This window comes from Dioscorea cayenensis, chromosome 7, assembly GCF_009730915.1.
Source record: "Dioscorea cayenensis subsp. rotundata cultivar TDr96_F1 chromosome 7, TDr96_F1_v2_PseudoChromosome.rev07_lg8_w22 25.fasta, whole genome shotgun sequence".
NCBI lineage: Eukaryota > Viridiplantae > Streptophyta > Magnoliopsida > Dioscoreales > Dioscoreaceae > Dioscorea > Dioscorea cayenensis.
Window position 1 is genome coordinate 14167946 of NC_052477.1, and position 5352 is coordinate 14173297.

General features: G+C 33.0%; 1 pseudogene; it reads left to right on the forward strand.

Annotated features, from left to right (window-relative positions):
* Positions 1-1825: 1825 nt before the first annotated feature.
* On the forward strand, positions 1826-3275 carry LOC120265883 (annotated as a pseudogene).
* Positions 3276-5352: the final 2077 nt, after the last annotated feature.

Consider the following 5352-nt stretch of genomic DNA (forward strand, 5'->3'; position numbering starts at 1 on the left):
TGTTAAAAAAAAATCTACTGTATGGATGTGCAAGCTTAAGTAGTTTCTGACTTATCTGTGTAGGTACTGGCATGGTATTTATTTGGTGGAATTATGAAGTCATTGTTCTTGAGATGGATGACCTTCTGTTCTATCATTTTTATTGTTTTTTTAGTTTATTTGGTTTTATAGTCTATTCCATGTCTCTCATTTTGCTTCCTTTATAAATTCAATATAATTTTGGTCCTTCTTCGTATTCCAAATCTTGTCACTATGTTTATTTGTATTAGTCTGGATTTTCTGATATCTTCTGCTATTTGGTTCCACTATAATGCCCTAAATTTTTTTGATGTGTGATAGATATAGCTTATGCTTTGTGGAAAAAGAACAAGTTTGCTGGCTAAAATGATGCAAATTGTCCTTTCCCTATTGTCAGTTTATCTGAACGAAGTATATGTTTATAGTCTATGAAATTGTACAAAATCAGGATTGCTAGGACTACCTGCAACCCTAATTGGTGCCAATACACATGAATATTTCTGTTATACTGCAAACCTATATTTTGTTTCACCGTATTGGTTATACGATACACAGCATGTTCTTCCTACTACTAGTTTATCTAGCATAGTTCATGGTTGTGTCTTACATATGCTTTGTTGATTTTGACAGAGCATTCATTTATATTTTGTGAATTTGTGCAAGATCAAAATGGGCTTATCTCCATGACCAAAAAATCCAAATTATGTGTACCCTTAAGAGCTCAAATCTATTTCTTATTTGACATTTCATATGTTTGTTTGATGCATATCTTATATTTTTGTGACAGTGATTCTTGCTTTAGTCTATCTAATTCTCTGTTGAAGCCCTTAATCAAGAGAACTTATATTATTTTTGTCAGTGAATGATCATTGCCATACTGCTATCCTTACCGCAACCTATGATGTTACATAAGAATAGTTATGTTCGCATATTCCTCCAAGGAAATTGCCTCTCAATGATGTTTGTATTGTGCTGTTAATGCCGGTTAATCTGCCATTCTTGCTTATCTATCCTTAGTCAAATATGAAATTGAAAACCTTTATTGTCACGGCTAAGATTTTATTGAGCTCCTAACAGGATTATTAGTAGCACATGGTTTTGTGCATATTTCTGAATAGGACATTGCTTGTACTAGGCTTTTTTAATTTTAAGCTACTGTTCTTGTATTGGTGAATGGCATTCATATTGTTTTAGGATGTACATTAATTGATGTTAACTGCCATCTTCTTGGCTATAACTTTGTTGCTTTGAAGGGGTTCTCATCCACAACAAGTGTTTTATGTTTGATATCTTTGAGTGTTTGAGGCTCTGTTTGGTCCTCTGTTTGGGATAAGCTTTTGAGGGAGAGCTTTAATCAATACATTTTTGCCAAAGTTTGGATCTTTTTCAGTCTATTCTGCATTGTTTTCGCTGTACATGATCATTGCATGTGCCATTATTCTCACAGATGCTGATATTAAGGTTTTGGTCGGAGCCTGGGGCCAGATTCTGGAGTCGCTTAAGCTAGATAAGTGCTCAGGCTTTTCTACCACTGGGCTTCTCCATGTTGCACGCTCTTGCAAGTATGATTCCAACTTGCTGTTTTGATCCATTTATGTTGATTGTTCCCTTTATTTATTTCTAACTATTATAGATACAGCATGCATCTCTCTGGGTTACAAGAAGACGTATCTCACTAACCACTAAATAAACTTTACTATTGAGAATAGAGACGATATTAATTCCTTGCTAAAAATCATATGCATTACATATATAAAATGAGGCGTGGCAATATTAAATGCCAAGTCTCTGTGTCCTTATCGGTGGTACTCAACTTATTACATTTTTGGCCGGCCTTCCAACTCTCTCTTCTTATACACTACTCTCTAACATCTCATTGCTCATTCTAATTGTGATTTGGAATACAATCAAACATGAATGACTTACTCAAGGTAATGAGCTCTTTCCCCTTTCTATAAGCATATTTGGTTGATAAATTTTAATAGTTTATTACTAATTACAAACATTATCAATGTTTTATCCATTACTGGTGCATTGTCTGTAATGCAGGATTCTTTTGTGATGAGCATAGATGAGACTTCTATAGAAAGAAACATTGTTGAATGAGGAACTCAGAGTCCAATACTCAAGCCTGATTATGGAATGGAGAATATCTTTAAGCAGGTACATCATTGGTTTGGTTTAGTTTGGTTATGTGTTGAAAAATTATTAATTTCTTCAATCTTTCAGGTAAAAGAAGTTGAAAATTTGATGCAAAAGCTATCCAAGCAACTGCAGAGACTTCAGGTTTGTAATCACAGTGTAGTGATATAGTTTTAAGATATACAAAATTAATATTGACTGTCAATCATCAGGAAGCCAATGAGGAGCCTAAGACTGTTACTCAAGCTTCAACGATGAAAGGTATATATATACAATTTCTTTTTATCTCAAACAAGATGAAGTATCAAAGCTTAATATCTACTAAAAGTGACGATGATGTATTCACAGCAATCAAGCAAAGAATGGAGAAAGATGTGGATAACGGATTGAAAGTTGCGCGTTGTATCAAAGCAAAGCTTGAAGATATCGACAAAGACGTAGATTTTATGGCTCAAAGTGTAAACTGTTAATACAGAACATTTCAAAGTTCAGATAAGTTTTTGTTTTCTATCTTTAGAATTTAATAAACTGGCAAAAGATTGGATGTGAGAAAGGTTCAGGTGTGGATAGGTGCCGGATGGCCACAACTGCGTGAGTTCATATACAGTTCAGGCATATAATGAAGTCCAATTAGCTTCAATAATTAATTCAATATGTTTTCTTGTGTAGTTTGTCGAAGAAGAGATTGAAAGACAGGATGAATGATTTTTAGGTGGTGGATAAGTTGTGTTAGTTTATATCTTCAGATACGAATCTTCTTGAATTCTTAAAGTCTTTTTCTTTACATGTCAGAATCTCCGTGAAAATATTCAGAATGAATACAGAAATGTGATTGAGAGAAGAGTATTTACAGGTGCATAACTCCGTCTTCTGCTAGTTATTCTCGAATTTTATCTCATGAAATTTGTAATCTATGTTTCCATTGAGCAGTCACTGGACAACAACCAAGTGAAGAGATGAGTTCTTTTCCTTTTTTCTCCTATATTCCACACATATTTCGACTTTATTATAGGTTGCAATCTACGATACAGATGATTGATAATCTAATAGCAAACGGCAACAGTGAGAAAATTTTCCAAAAGGCTATTCAGGAAATGGGAAGAGGCCAGGTTTAGATTGTTAAAATTTGAGTTTTGTCAAAACGATGGTTCAATTCCATTATTGAACCATCATTTGGCCTTAAATAATCAATTGGTTGTCTCTTTTAAAAGGTATCTAAAAGCTTAATAATATGCTAAGTTGTTGTTCAATTAGCACTCTTTTTATTAAGTTTTTTCCCCTTTGTTTGTTTGAATAGCTTTTCTGGAAGAACTTGACTGAGAAAAGATAAATTATTTTCTTATTTATTTTAGGCAATAAAAATAATGATCTATAAGTATAAATAATGATCTATAAGTTAGCATTTTGTGATCATATTCTCTTATACAGACTTTTTTGCACTGTTGTCAAATTGAATTCTAAGATGACTGCTTTTTGTCTCCATGCTTAAACAGGCTTGAACATTTTTTAAATCTAAATATACACTGCACATGGACATGGTTGGAATAAAATAAAAAATAAAAATACCATACTACCTTGATCTCATGGTTGGAAAAAATGGAAATAGAAAAAGTGAATCCGGGCGGAGAAGCAAGGCAATGTGACACAATAATGGAGCCTTGCTTCCCCCATGTGGATAGCCATTATCATTTCAAGAGCTGGTGGCTCATCCTTAAATATAAATTGCAAATACTATGCTCCCTCCATGGCTATGTATTTGCTTACATTATCTTGTCTGCACATTATGTTATCTCATTGAAATTAATTGTATATTATGAGATGTGATTTGATGGTGTTCTTTTAGAGTGCATCTTTTATCCATAGTTATCTTCAAGTTTTTTCCACAGCTTCATCATTTGAGACACTACAAGCTAAGGTTAGAGATTTGCGTCAAACTCTTACTTAAGTCCAAGATCGTGAGTAGAGGCTTCAACAAACTCTTAGCCAAGTCCAAGATCGTGAGGAGAGGCTTCAACAAAGTTTGCTTGAAATGAAAGAGGAAAGGGACCAATATCGTGAGGAGATAATGCGTCAAATGAAGGACATGATGATGAGTTTTGAGAAAAGGATTATTCAGCAATCACAGTTTACTACACAGGACTCACAACCATTGACTAATGATCGTGATGTTGACTTATAGTTGTATTTGTCATATACTTATTATTTTGTGTTGAACATATATACTTAAACATTTCTTTTTGTATGAATTGAGGAATTTATTTTATTTATTGGTCTTTTAGGTTTAAAAATAAAATTCATGTATCAGGTTTTAAAAGAAAAATCAAGAATATAATTTTTATTTTTTTTATATGAATGTTAGAAATGGATTAGAAATGGATTTATTTGTTTCAATATTGTTTTCTAATTTAAAAAGTTTTAGAAATGGATTAGGAACAAAAAAAACTTTTGTTTCTAATGAGGAACGACAAAAATAAAATAGAAAATATTCCGTTTGGAATCCGTTTCTAATTTTTGTAACGGTAAAACTTTCGTTTTAAATTGATTTCTAAATCTAGAAACGGAATTACAACGGAATTTAAAAACGGATTAGCAGCATACATCATTCCGTTTTAATTTTTCAAAAATTGGAAACATATTGGTTTTTGTTTCAATCTGTTTCTAAAGATAGAAATGAAACATTTCCACGTTTTTATTTAAATTAGAAACAAGAGGTTTCGAAACTAATAAATTCTGTTTCTAATCCGTTGCTTAACTGAATTAGCAACGGAATAGAAACAAATAATGCTGTTTCTAAATAGTAATTTTCTTGTAGTGAAATAGATGAATGAGAAATATCACCATGTTCAAAATTTTTTTTAATGCGTATACTATAGATTAATTACAAAAATGCCTATTCCTTAGTGGGCCTCATTTTTTAATTATTTTTGAATCACACCCAGTCTTCTTCTCGGGCAAATTCAGAGTGCTTGTTGGCACCGCTAGCTTATAGTACAACTTACTCTTTCTGAACTCGCCGCTACCAAAGTATAGTGAGACATCGGAGTAGTTCTTGGCGAGAGAGATGTAAATGGGGAAGTCACGGTCGAGAGATATGGTTCCCATGGTGTTGAGTTAAAGCGTGATGTTGGAGAGAGTGTTTGGGTTGCGGCCAATGTTGTCGGAGGAACAAGCTAGAAACAAGCATCTTTTTCT